The sequence below is a fragment of the Nipponia nippon genome, unplaced genomic scaffold (assembly GCF_047370975.1).
Source record: "Nipponia nippon isolate SJK-2023a ecotype South Korea unplaced genomic scaffold, ASM4737097v1 scaffold_11, whole genome shotgun sequence".
Lineage (NCBI taxonomy): Eukaryota > Metazoa > Chordata > Aves > Pelecaniformes > Threskiornithidae > Nipponia > Nipponia nippon.
The window spans coordinates 18,633,268-18,646,090 of NW_028262302.1; the positions used below are offsets into that span (position 1 = coordinate 18,633,268).

Genomic DNA, 12,823 nt, shown 5'->3' on the forward strand with positions numbered 1-12,823 from the left:
TCATGATAACAAGAAGGTTTGCCAATTATCTGGAGGAATCTTTTACAAAGCAGCATTGCAATAAGAACAGAAATTAGGGTAAACTTTAATGTACATCTGTTTTGTTTAGCAAACTCAATCCAGTGACAAAGTCACAATCTCACTTCCCATTCTAAAATTGTTAGAGTAATTTGTGAAGGACTTTCTCCAGCAGGATAATTGTATTAGCTACTGAAATTTCCCAAATGCCATATCGCCAGGGTCACAAAAAATCTTCCATCAACACACACTCAACATTGTCACCTAATTGACAGCAATGGGAGTTGTGTGTTTTGAAGTCCAAATGAATATCAAGGTTAATTATCCAGCTGCAAAGCACCAAGCTATATTAAAGTAGGGTGATTAAATTGGAAGTGGCAACTCTCATCCTAAGTTGCTATTTAAAGAAAAACACCTTCTCAAATGGTCTAAGCAAACCCACAGCTTGTTTTAAACAGCACACATATGACTGAAGTGTCTTTGTGAAGGTCTGGACTGGCCTGTTTTAATGTCAGCTCTTCTATGGACCATCTGTTCCCTACTGTTGCAAGACCTCCATTCTGACATCCCAGCTGTGCCTGGAGGCTGATTCAGGTTGGACACCTCCCCGTCCTTGGGGACATGGATCAGGTGCTCCTGCTAGCTGCCTGGGGACTATGTGATGGAAAGCCAAAGCATAGCTTTGAGAGCTTGCAAGAACTCTAGCCTCACTGATTTTAACAAGACACATGGTCTTAGGGGCTGTTTTTTTTAATTAGGCAGATGGACATGGTTTTATATGAGGCCTTTACCTCTCATTGATGTTATTGTGAACTAAACAACTAGGCACTTTGAACCCTCCTGGACATCTGTGCACCTCTAGAAATCTGTCTCCTTTGAGAGTATGACTGAACATTACATTTTCAAAGGTATTTAGCTGTGTAATGAGGTAGACAAGTGACTACCTACGTACCTAGGAAAAAAGTGTCCCCTCAATTTTCCAAGTTATTTCATGCTTTTGAAGGATCCAGGTCCACTAAGTACAGACTTAATCTTCCAAATAACCATTTGTATTGAAGATTTTATCAATCCTTTTATGAAAAGTTGTCAATGCCAGGGCAGCTGATTTGTAGGACCCCCTTTTGCTCTCAGTCTCTTTGATTTCAGTAAGTGTTGCTCTTGACTAACCAAATTGAACTTGACTCAATATATTTTACAGTTCAAGAAAGATCATCTGATCAAGGACTTAATAGTCTTCAGCAGAGAGAAACACATAAAAGGGCAGCAGATTCAGGCTTTGGAAGCAGTACTTTTCATTGCATTGAGTAATGCTGAATCTGACTGAATTAAGGTTTCATTTTATTTCAGTTATGATAACTTTTGGGCTAATGTTTTCCATATTTTGTATCTGACCAAGTGTGACTTTAAAAAATATTTTATATTCATCGAACTGTAAAATTTGCCTCAGTCCAAACTTATACTATACAGGTCAGCAGATAGACACCAAAATAATAAACATCTCAGCAGTTCTGTGGAGGAGGGGGAATGAGAAAGAAAGGCCAGTCCCAGTCTTCTCCACCAGTATATGTTCACATCTTTCTCTTGAAATCAGTGTTGTTGACAAGAGCAAAGAGTCTGTCTCACTGTGGCAAAATGAGGTAGCCTAAGGGCTGACAGAACCCTGAAAGGCTTTGGCATATTGACCACATACTGTGTGTCCATCTTTGAAAGTTCAGAGCTTCAGCCAGATGTTATTGTGGTCCAGTGGTGGCAACAAGAGGATAGAGGCTTAATCCTGACACTGCCTTGGGGAAAATGGTGCAGCTGGAAGAGATGGTATGATAGTACTGGATCATTGCATTAAAAGGATTGGTGGTTACTGGGGACTGCAACTTTGAGCTCTCTGGACAGTCATATTTTTAGCATCAGGTATAGATGTCAGTGAGGGATGAAAGGAGGACAGGAATCGTAATATCAGTGCTATGATTGTGAGTTACAAATAGATATGCTTATTTTGCTTATAACCACTTTTGGCAGATCCCTCTATTTCTGGTAGCTTTTAGATGCTTGGTCCTCCTGCTCTTCCATAAAACTAGTGACCTCTCCTCTCCTTTTGGCACTGCTTTCTGCGCTGCAGGTGCAACAACTATCTCTCAAAACTCAGTAACAGATTAAGTTAATGGTGCTATTGATATGCCAATAGCTTGCAGCTGGGCTGAGGGTTCCTGAAATCCACTCCAAAATGCCGTAGCTATAGGCTGAAGCAGGCTGAGCTTCTGGTGGATCTTTGTTCAGAAATCTTTGTTGAGTCAGCTCAGTGCATCTTGCCCCTGCCTCCTCTCCCAGCACAGAGCCAGCATAAAAGAACACAGCTCCACAATGTCTGACTAACACAAGAGAACTGCAATCATGTGCCTACATCTGAGTCAGATCAAATTCGTACTGCTGGGTGACTCCAACAGTACACAGGACTAATATTAATGTTGGGGGAACCAAGCGCTTGGAGCCCTTGCTCCTAGCCTTGATTTAGCATAAGCCTCACTGCTTCCTTCTCAGATCTGATGAAGGAATTGGGTATCTGCTCTTCACAAAGGGATCAAATGATATAATACAAGATATCACCTCTGTCTGAAACTTTGTTTTTCTTATAATTTGTATCTATCACAGTGACAACATCCCTCATATATTTACAGATCCATAAAAATATAAGGTGTCGCTTTCAAAAGTGTTTGGTATCATCTAGTGCCTGCATCTCTTATCTGTGATATAAGTGGGGTGAAAAGAGTTTTGGTAGATTGATACAGCATGAAATAACTAAGAGATAAGTGTATTTTGGAAAGTAACAAGAGCTGGATGAAAAGGTCTGCTTTTCTTGCGTATTAGTGGATCCACAAAGGTTCCTACTCTAGTCCTTCAGCAGAAATGGAGCAGCCTAAAAGTTGGCTGTCTCCGATAATGTTTCAGTCTCTCTTCAATGCTTTCCAGCAGCTGGAGAGTGTCCTACCGTAAAGCAGTGTCAGCCTATTAGTCAAGGCTAGGCTGCTTACTGTCATCTCTGCTATCCTGCGGGAGCTTTGAGATGTGTATAGACCTTTTGAAATCAGTCTCAATTTGCAAATGAGCAGTGCTGGTCTGTGGAAATGTCAGCCTTTTCAAACATAGCAAAGTAAATCTGTTCTTGATGTTCCTGTAAGGAACATTTCAATGGATAGCATGTCAATGCTACCCTGAGAATAATATAATGGTAGTAGTGACCCTCAAGGTATTAGTGGCCAGCAGCATTCCTTTGGAAATACCTCTTAATAAGTAGTGCCTGAATGACAGACAGAGAGACAGACAGACAGAGAGAGAGACTTGTTCTGTTACAAATACCACCAAAATGGCACTGGTTTCCCATCCTGAATGCCTGGACAGAGGTTTACTGCAACATTTTTGGATGTGGAATACAGGCAGAACTTTGTTCCCTTTTTTCTTTACTACTGTGCTTGTTCCGGAGGAAGACAGCACTTCCACAGGAGAAATTCCCCACCTTTTTGGACCAGTTTAACACTCTTAACTCAGTACTTTGCTCAGAGAGCACCAGTCATGATCTTTTCATTGCAAATATTAATAGGTGCTAAGCAATTACCATGTATTTACTGTTGTTCTGTGGATTGTAGTTGGCGAACAAGTGCTTGTGGGGGTATATTTTCAAAACTAGGTCTGTATATTTTAAGGTGGTATTTTATAATCTCATTGAAATAATCTTATGAAGGATAAAACAGAGCAGTTGCAGATGACACAAAACTGGGAGGAGTGGCTGGTATACCAGAAGGGTGTGCTGCTCTCCAGAGGGACCTTGACAGACTGAAGAAATGGGCTGACAGGAACCTCATGAAGTTCAACAAGGGGAAGTGCAAAGTCTTGCACCTGGGGAGGAACAACCCCATGCACCAATGTATGCTGGGGGCCACCCAGCTGGAAAGCAGCTTTGCAGAAAAGGACCTGCAGGTCCTGGTGGACATCAAATTGAACATGAGCCAGCGATGTGTGCCCTTGGTGCAAAGAAGGCCAAAGGTAACCAAGGCTGCATTAGGAGAAGTGTTGCCAGCAAGTCGAGGGAGGTGATTCCCTCTACTCAGCGCTGGTGTGGCCACACCTGGAGCACTGTGTCCAGTTCAGGCTCCTCAGTACAAGATGGATATGGACATATGGGAGAGAGAGTCCAAGAAATGACCAGGAAGACGATTAAGGCATTGGAGCATCTCTGTTATGAGGAAAGACTGACAGAGCTGGGACTGTTTAGCCTGGAGAAGACAAGGCTCAGGTGGGATCTCATCAATGTGTATAAATATCTGAGGGAGGGTGCAAAGAAGACTTTTCAGTGGTGCGCAGTGACAGGACAAGAGGCAATGGGCACAACCTGAAACACAAGTGGTGCCATCTGAACATCAGGAAACACTTTTACTGTGAGGGTGACTGAGCACTGGAAAAGATTACCCAGAGATCTTGTAGAGTTTCCATCCTTGGAAATTCAAAAACCATCTGGATATGGTCCTGGGCAACCTAATCTAGGTGCTTGAGTGGGGGGGTGGACCAGATGACCTCCAGAGGTCCCTTCAAACCTCAACCATGCTGTGATTCTGTGAGTTCTGTAACAAATTATGGCTACCATACCTCACTTGACTGCTGTGATAACTGGTATACAGCATCTGGGGTTGTTATGGTATAAGGTATTTTAAAATCCTGTTATTAGCAAATACTGACATCTGCCATAGAAGTAAATGCTTCTATTACTATGCAAAGACAATGATATATATAACCAATACATCTCTAGGTCCTAATAAAATAGGGAACAAGTATGCATTGAGTATGGTATAAGTTCACTTATGTTTCTCCCTGGTATTCCATCAAGACTTGAAACAGACCTCAGGTTAGACTTTGTGTATGTGAATGCCTGTCTTCTGGAGTCAGTCAAGCAGCATCTAATTATTACTGATAATTACACTAATAATGGAGAATGAGTGTGTGTTATCTATCACAAAGAAAGGGCAACTAGATGCTCCATGCATTCTCAGTGATTGTTCAATGACAGTACTTCAATGTTGAGTGAGGATGAATTTGTTTTATAGCATCTGTCAGTGCATATCTCATATCCTAGTGAGAAATAACTAAGAATAGTCATCCCTTGTGGAACTGAAGGTTGGGAGAGTATGCAATAGTCTCTCCCACCAGGTGTGGAAACTTTTCACTGTTGCAGAGGGTAATAATGTAGCTTAGTTCAAGCTTAATGTGCACTCTTCTTCCCGTCCAGGTGTGTCACGGTCTCTGCAAAGCAAGGCACAGGTTTGATAATAGTGTTTGAACCAAGGGACCTCTTAGCTTGCTGGCAGAGCGTTAAATAGAAACCCAGGTGGTGGGGGGGATGACTAGGCCAGGGGCATATCTGACAATGTGAAGAAAACACGAATGAAAAAAACTTGTGGTGGAAATAAAACCTTTTTTCTATTGTAACTCTTAAAGTTAACAGCTGTTCTATTTACAGTACTTCCCCATAGACCATATGCATAACATATGTTTTATCAATTGGCTCATAAAAAAGCAAAATATGGTTTAGATTTGCAGATATTACTGGGTATTTTCTGCAGTAATTCATGATTTTAAGCATTACCACATGTTAGTTTCTGCTCTGCAGATCTTCATGTTATTATGACAGATTATGCGTTTGTGTGTGTGCATGTTTATGGATGCTTTGGAGCTATGTGAGTTTATCTGCCAGTTAAGAGCTTAGCTATGGATATCCCCTACTCATGCTCACTTGCACCCATGGTCAGAAACTGTAATAAAAACGGTGAACTGACAAGATGAGAACAAGTAAGAAGAATGAAAGACATTTCAATAAATAATGAAACTGTATCAACTGATACCAGTCCATGGGGAGCAGGATTTGGTGCTGATTGTTGCTTGAGAGCACCATTTAATACGTATGGCATTTTTGGTTTTAGTTTTTTGTGTACCAATCTTATTTTGGTTTAAGAGTAAAATGAATATCCGAAAGAACTATTCACTTACAGACTCACTGAACCCACAAGTCTGTTTAAGAATGTGCATCTTTAGAAGCAACTAGAGAAAAATAGCCAAATGTTTAGCTAATTTATTAGGTAATTATTTGTCAAGTTACAAACAAAACTGCAGGAATGTGTAGGGATGTATGCAGAGGATGTGGCAGCATCCTGATTGTACTTCATGATGTACCACTGTCTCATTTTTGCTTCCCACTGCAGTAATTGCCAGGACACCCATCCTTGTCTCAACACCTCTTCATAATGCTCATAGAACCTGGCTTTCAGGAATGCCGTTACATTACGGTAAGAAGTAATGACTAATTCGTTATATTTATTCTATGGTATATTAGATAGTTATTTAAAGGGATTTTCTCTTTCCAAGCTGCCAAGGGTGCAGGCAAGGCTGCATTCTTCAGAGACAAATGTATAGCATTAAGGATTTTAAAATGCTCACTTTTCTGGCAGGGTCAAAGAAGATGTGTTACTGATGTGTCTTGTGCCTGAGGCTTTACCTACTGCAAAAATCTATGTCATGTTGGAGTTCTTCCATGTAAAGAATATAGTGGCAAGAACATTATTCCAATGCGACAGGCCTTTCTTACAATGAACACATGGGATAAAAGGAAGTGACAGCTGCATGAGCCTTGGGTTGGCTCAGGAAGAGACTGGATTGTCTGCTCTTGCCATAGCTTAAGCTTTTTGATTTTGTAATTTTAACTAGGAGCTCATCAAACTAATTAAAAAGAATTATATGGTCATAGTGAAATGAAAGGAACAGAGGCTTCAACTGAGCTACTGGTAAGGAGCGAAACATTTTGCAAAAAGAAAAAGAAGTTATGTGAATGGGTTGAAAAGGAGAAGTACCATTACTGCAGGCCACAGAAGGCAGGCTCATCAGGCCTGCAGCTTGAAGCTGTCACTCTAATGACTGATTGTTTGATGCTCAAACTTTCTAGCCACGCAGGTTCATCTGTGGAAATGGAGAAATTACTGGAGACAGGATATTGCTTAGACTCTGCTTAAATGGACTGGGAAGAGAAAGTTGCGTTAATTTCTCTGACTAAAGAAGTCAAATGGCCTAGGAAGGAAAATGTGTAATTCTGAACTTTGGAATCTTTTATTAATTCATATTAATTGCAGATCATTTTAATATGCAAGAGAATTTTAATTAGAGTTGACTACCTAAGCAAGGGCAATTTCCCAACCAAATAACAAAACTAAGGCTAGACTATTTAGAGTATTTTGCTCTTTAATATTTTGTTCTGCTCTAGGAATATTTAAATTCACATTTCCTGTCACCTTTTGACATTTTTTCTTAACAATTAGTTGAGTAGAAGAAAAATTAAACTCCCCTCCCCTTCCCCTTGTAATTGCTGTCTTAAAATAACTGTTTAACTAAATGCTCTTTCGGGAGTTAAGATACTTCTCTCTCAGAGAAGTTTGCTCTGATTTATCACACTCCTGTGGCAAGGCTGACTTTTTCTCTCTAGGTTTATACTTGCACTTGAGTGCACAAGATCCGTTCTTGCAATGAAGACTTGTGCTGAGCCAGACTTGTGTCCAAGCCCTGCTTGGTGGTGCCTGGCCAGCTCAGAGCCAGCCCTGCGGCACTTGTCACGATAGTAATCCTGCTATTAGTCTTATTGCTGTATTATTGTTATCCTGTAGACTTCTGTCTCCTGACTACCCCAGTTCACATCTAGGGCTCTTCCTCTCATTGAATTTGATCCTTATAAAGATGTCGACGTCCAATGTGTGTATGCCTTTATGTTCTGCTCTTCTCATCTCTTAAAGTTATGTAATATACATTGAAACATCAGCTGTGATATTGATTGGAAAGATTTGGTAAACTGGCTGAAAAATTGCAAGTGTAGTACAGGGCATAAACATAATGCACTTGTGTCTTTTCTGTGTGAATTAGTCCCTTCTTTTTTATTAAACAATATCTCTGCTATTTACTTTGTAAAATCTCATGTTGGATAAAGCTATTTAAGGTTTGGTGGTTCCCCCCCCCCCCCCCCAATCAACCTCAGCTCCTTAAGAACATTGTGAGAAAATCCCTATAAGCTCTTTTCAAGGCAGAGCAGGGGAAGTTCATTAAAGTAAAAGGCTCTGTTCAAATATCCAGCCCCTCAGACCCTGCTAAATAGTGTCTTTTTGGCAGCATCACAATTCAAACTGCCATAACCAAGTATAATGACTATATTAAATAACTAGTGCGAAAAAAGTCTGAAAAAGAAGAGAGTCATTATGTAAATTGCTTGAACAAAGAGAGAATTTTGCTTCCAATCCTGCTAATATGTTACTCAAATCTCCTCTGCCTCCTAATGCAGTTCTCTGCAGAGCTGTTTTGGTGGTTGTTGTTGTTGTAGCTTTTTTATATGGGTTTAATTGTGGCTCTTTGGAATTGCTGAGAAACCCTGGGTGGAGGGACAGGCGGGAGTGTGCTAGAGAGCTGGAGTGACATTTGCTGCATGGTTGTGGTCACACAAGGCTTTGCTAGATATAATCACATTTGATCCTCGTATCAGGGCCACTGTTTCTGCTGATTAGCGTTTGAGGAGTAAACTCTCCTGGTATAAGGAAGGGCTGCAGAATGAATCTCTCAATGTACTAATTAAGCTTTACTATAAAGGAAGTGCAACACTTCCTCCCCATCTGACTGCTGGGATCAAATCCAAAGAAAATAAAACACGGATATATTTTTTATGAAAAGATTTGCTCCTATAAGCAGATAGGAAACTCACTGCTGTATGTTCCTTATGTTGCTATTCAAGGTGGTCACTTGAACTGTTGTCTCCAGAGTTTGTGTAGCTGAGAGAGACTCTCCCTCTTGGTCAAGAGAATTGTCATGACCTTTCTTCCATGTCCTAAGATCAATTGTCCTACTTTAATCAGCTCTGCTCTCCTCTGTGCCATCTCAGAGCTATGCTGGAATTTCATTTGCATCCTTAACTATTCTGCATTATACTGTAAATCCACAGTCCTTTTTTTCAGTTGTGAATCTGGTTTAAAAGGCCTTTGCTGCCACGTGGCAGTTCATGGCCCCATCAGCTGTGCTGGCATCCATTGTTCCCATCCTGAAAGCCAGGCTGGTGAAAAATAACCCTTTAAAACAGAAAAAGCCTTTGTTTGGGAAAGAGGTCTTTTAAGCTATCTTTGCCATTAAGGAAAGTGTACATGGATTCAATACCCTCAGTATTTCTTTGTGGCATTCAGAGATCTGGCTCACAGTCTGAATATTGTCCTGTACTATCTCAAGATTCAGATTTCGTTCACCCTAGAGCTTTGCAAAAATGTGAACACCATGATTTCTTGATAGCATTTATCACAGCTATTCATATTTTTCCTAATAATATTAAGTCTCTAAGGTATTATTTTCACAGCAGCTTATAAATATTAATATCCTCTTCAGCAGAGGCTAAAGTCAAACTTCCCTTATTTATATGTCTAGAGTGTCGTTGTCCAAGTCTAAACCAGTCACCTTCCTGCCTTCCTTCAACCAGCATAGAGATTTCTTCAAAGCATGAAATTCCTCATTGCATAATGATTTTTTCTGAAAATTGTGAGAGGAACAGTGCTCTAACGGTGCCCGCTTTTCTCCACAGGCTGACAGAGATGCTGAGGATAAAAATGCTTTAGACATTTACATGCTAAATAGACATCTAGATTTTAGATAGCAAAACCTAGGTAAAATGAAGCTTACTTTAAGTAACTAGCTCAATGGCATACAAATCATGGTTGGCAGAGGCAAGGACTGAATCCATATCTCCCAAGGCATAAGTCTTGTAATTAATGGGAAGCTCACTTTTCTGGGTCTGTAACTGTCCCCAGGGAAAAGCGTCATGAAGGGATTCTGCAACTAATGTAAATCTAGCTGAGATAGGCTTTCAGTAAGTTGATTGGAAATGACCTGTTGCCAGTTTTGATGGGAAAACCTCAAGAAATGGAGAATATGCTACTTCCCTAGGTAACAGGAGCTCTGTGCCTCTGCATTTGCAAACACTTTTCCCCATTTGAACAGGTCTGGATCCTGAGTGTAGTCATCATTCTTGTTTTGTCTGATTAAAAAGCTGTCTGACATTTAGCATTTTGTCCCTGTGAAGACATTTATACAAGTCAGTCACCTTTCTTCGCTACACTAAACAAGAGAGCTCCTTGAGTCTCTTGTTGAGGCAGCTTCTTTACTTTTCAGTCTTATTTTTCAGTTGTCAGGCAGCTTGAGTGATTTTCCACATCCTTTTAAAAAATGTAAATATCAGAACTTCAGCCACTGTCTTCAAACTGGATTTTCCCTTGTCTGAAACTGTGGCAAAATCATCATTCTACTCTATTCACTTTTTCCATGGCTATACAAATACTACTTTTGTCGTCTTTGTCATGGCATGCTGCTGGGAGCTCCTGTTGAATTGTCTGACTTTCAGAGTCACTGACCTTTCCTGAGTTTCTGCTTTCCAGAGTATGATCACCTCCCTCCACTTCCCCCTTCCCATTTTTTTCGATATGGTCTGCACGACACCTTCATAGATTTTATGCTTCTAGGTGTCTGGGAAAACATATTTTGACTGAATGGGCACAGCTTATGAAAGGCACTGGTCATTCTGCATGATTTACTTATCAACATTTAACAATGTTGCTAATCCTTTTTATCTCATTTTATCAGCAATAATTTTATGTTTACTTTTAAAACACTGTTGAAAACATTGATTAATGCTGAGAACTGTACCAATCACTGGGCTGTCCTGATCCAGCCCTCTGAAAAGACTCTTTTATAATGGAAATACCTCAGTGCCTGCTACTTTTTGAAGTGGCTTTTAGCAATTTTGCAACCCATCTACTAACTGCTTTTGATACTGTAGTATTTGTAATCACAATCCTATGAAGTGGTACTGGTCATGTCTTACTACCCAAATATATCTACTCGATTGCCTTTGCTAAAGAAATTGTGGTTTACTTAACATTTTTTCCTAAAAAGGTGTTGACTTCCATTATTTATACTTCTGAGATTTAGTTTTCCAGTAGCTGAACATCATAAACAATCCCTTTATGTTTTGTACAATCTCTATTTACCCCGTTCTGTGCTTGACTTCTTGGATGTTGGTACAGACGAACATTTTTTTCAACCTCTCAGAATTATCCCAACATTCAGAGACTTATTTAAAATAAACATCAGCTTAACACATTAGTATGTGTTTTTAATTTAGCTTGGAGTAGGAAGCTGGGAATCTGCTCAGCCAGTTCTTTCAGGACTCTTAGGTGGAAGCTTATGTAGGCTGCTGTTTTTAAAAAAAATATTTTTGCAAGTGTTCCCTAAGACATATTGCTCAACATTGTCTGCAGTTTCTGTTGAGTTTGGAAGTTGGATTGCAATCAATAGCAAAAAAATATTCTGGCTTAAAGTGAAGTGTGGCACAAGAGCTCTGCCTCCTGCTAAGAACAGCTGAGTGAAGAGGGAAAGATGCTTATCTGGTTTCTGGCCCATGCGGCAAGGCAAGGACTTGAAGTGGCATGAAATGCCCCAGTTACGTCAGAAGGAGACATTTTCCAGCACAGGCAGCCTACGATAGTGGCTTTGCAAAGCTCATGTAAGAAGCACATATGTAGTATAGTCAGGAGGGAGCTGCTTCACATTTGGACAAGACAGGGCCACAGAGACAAGATGGGGGGACTTTGCCCAGTATTATTGCCCCTGAGTTTTGAGGTACCCCAACAGCAGAAGCATTTAATATATCTCTGGGTGTTACTCCAAGTGATTTTGATAAATTCTTCTGCAAAGCATCAGAGATGGAAACTCTGTCTTTAATGAGGTTTTCAGTCTAACCTTAGCACACTTGATTTCTTTTTTTAACTGTGTTGTTTGTCGAGTGACATTGCTCTGAAAGTTAATTACTGCTTATAACTAATTCATTTACTTTCAGACACAGGTCTCCGGGAAAAAGAAAAAATAAACCCCAAACCCAAACCAAACCACACCACAAAACTTCCTTGTAAACACACAATGTTAAAATTAATTATTTTTTATTTGCTCTTTTGGTAATTTGTTTTTTTTCCTTTCTCTAAGGGATGGTCCTTCAATCATGGATGCTGAAATCATTTGACAGCTACTTCCTTTCTGCCAAGGGAATATGAAAAGCCCTGGGAGCCTGGTAGGTAAACTATTCTCTGGCATTTAGAAAATGAGATCTAGATGCCATAACCAAATCCTCTCTCACTGTGAAGAGTAAGACTTTATTGGCTTATGGGAAATGTAAGCATTGGGCAGGATGTGAGGCGCCGAACCTGTCAGAAAAGGAAGGAAAAAGAATAGACTTGTGCTTGAGAACAGTGCTGGTTGATGCTTATGGCTTTGACTTTAGGAAGGAACTTTAGGGGGACTCTTCTTAATCATAAAGTTTGGGGGGGAATGGGAAATATTTGTCAGAGAATACTCCCACAAAATTAAAGGTTGGAGGCCAGACTCAAGGCACTGCTCTAGAAAAGCCCCTATCCTCCTCTTGTTGCTTGCCTTCTGATTCCTTCCACCCACCATCTCACTGTTATTCAAAAGTATTTCTAGGAACATAGTTTTAAATTCAGGGAAACTTTTCATCTAATTAGTCTGACTTTGTCCTCAACTTTCAGTTTATGACTTTTGTTTATGACTTAGTTTATCGGCTTTTGTTTTCCTTGTACTTCCACATTGTCTGTTTGAATGTATCCTCCACACAACATAGCATGTACTAGTTGTCTTCAGAATTGACATCTAATTTACTGGTCTTTTTCTAGGGCTTCCTGTCATAACA

The 12,823-nt window shown here is 40.1% G+C and overlaps 1 protein-coding gene across 2 annotated transcripts in view; it reads right to left on the minus strand.

Moving 5' to 3' along the window:
• BEGAIN (brain enriched guanylate kinase associated) overlaps window positions 1-12,823 on the minus strand; it is a 156,483-nt gene that overhangs the window by 9,266 nt on the left and 134,394 nt on the right. The gene's annotated exons all lie outside the window — the stretch shown is intronic.